This window comes from Capricornis sumatraensis, chromosome 1 (genome assembly GCF_032405125.1).
Source record: "Capricornis sumatraensis isolate serow.1 chromosome 1, serow.2, whole genome shotgun sequence".
NCBI lineage: Eukaryota > Metazoa > Chordata > Mammalia > Artiodactyla > Bovidae > Capricornis > Capricornis sumatraensis.
The window spans coordinates 130,800,288-130,802,084 of record NC_091069.1 but is presented as its reverse complement, the minus strand read 5'-3'; the positions used below and the strand labels follow the sequence as shown (position 1 = coordinate 130,802,084).

Here is a 1,797-nt window from a genome sequence, read left to right as displayed (position 1 = left end):
TTCTGCCCTCAAGCTTTGCCAGCATCAGGGTCTTTCTCAATGAGTCAGGAGCTCTCTAATAATTTAAGAAATTTGGGCATCATCTAACAGGTATTTCTCAACACAGAGAAGGCACATGCAGAGAAGTAATTTGCTCAAGTCACAAAGCTCATGACTCAGTCAGTATAAGAAATTTGTCTTATGTCTAATGTTTAACATCTTATCTAATGTACTCACAGAATTGGTTTTTGGCTTTATAATCTTGACATTTCATGGAAAATTTTACCTGTGCTTGAGGTCTTTTTAGATTAATTAGAGCTTTTAGGTTTTGTTGGTTTTTTTTTTTTTTTTACCTTTTTTTGAAGACTTACAGGAGATTTTCATATGTACATTGTATACATTGTTGGTCAAGATATTTCCTATTTAAATAATTCATAAATGACTTTGCACACACGCTGTCACTTCGGTCTCATCCAACTCTGTGCTACCCTATGGACTGTAGCCCGTTTCAGGCTCCTCTCTCTGTCCGTGGGATTCTCTAGGCAAGAATACTGGAGTGGGTTACCATTTCCTCCTCCAAGGGATCTTCCCAGCCTAGGGATCAAATCTACTTCTCTTATGTTTTAGGCGGATTGTTTACGTGGGAAGCCCAAAGCACCTGGTGTTTCCAGACGGTCTCCCATCCAAGTACTAACCAGGCCCAAACCTGCTTAACTTCCTAGGTCAGACAAGATTGGGTTCATTCAGGGTGGTATGGCCATAGACATATGACTTTGGAGTACTAAAAAAAACAACAATGAAAAAAAAATTATTTCAAATTTGGAAACAATAATAGCACATATTTTGAGGATGCAGGAGAACTGCAATTTTTAACTAAAGAACATTTGTAGTTATAGGAACTGCAGACAAACTTCACCAAGTTTTAATTTTGTGGATTTACTTTACAAACTGGGAAATTTGAAAGTGACCCTTTCTATTAAACAGTAGATTCCCTAATATATTCTATTCTTGTAAGCTTCATCCCCTCCCCTCCACTTAATCATTATTAGATTGCCTTGCCTCAATTCCAACCTATTTCCTGTTCCTTGAATAAGTTAAACTCAATTTTCTTGTGTTTTTTTGGTTTAAATCCACTGCTGCACTTTCTTCATGATTTTAAGAGAGTAAAATAGTTATTCAGGTAAAGTTTTTCCGTTGCCTTGCAGACACAAAGTGGCAATATGTTTTACACAGACTAAAATACATCTTTATAAGATAGAAAGAAAAGATTACATCGGATCAATAAGATGTGTGGCAGGGACAAATATCACATTACTTGTTGACAGTCATTTCCATTTCTTCTGGAAGGATCTTGTTGTATGCCACAACTCTGTTTTTGATCTTGAAAATGAAATCAGCAGCAAGTCCTATATATTTTTTTAACATATCTTAAAATAAGTTTATGCTTAGTATTTCTAAACTAATCTCTACCTATTGTGTATCTCAGAAAATGCATTATATAGCCTTTCCAAATGATCACCACATATATATTATTAAAATCATGTAGTTTCCTCAGAATCATTTAGAGGACAATTTTATGGAGAGTGTTTAAGAAGAATAGTTAGAGCACTATGAAACAATGAAAATATAACTGTTCCCCCAATGATCTTTTTGTCCCTGAAGAGGAAATACCATGAAAAAACTTTTAATAATCAATGTTCTGTGATGTATATTCATTCATTATAAACAGTAAATAATGTGTATGGTCACAATGTGTATGATTTCTAAAAGCTTCCATTTTCATAGCCATTCAAGCCAAATTTTCCCTGCTTTCTCATT

At 34.6% G+C, this 1,797-nt stretch overlaps 1 pseudogene; it reads right to left on the bottom strand.

Annotated features, from left to right (window-relative positions):
- Nucleotides 1-625: 625 nt before the first annotated feature.
- Nucleotides 626-744, bottom strand: LOC138093163 (5S ribosomal RNA; annotated as a pseudogene).
- Nucleotides 745-1,797: the final 1,053 nt, after the last annotated feature.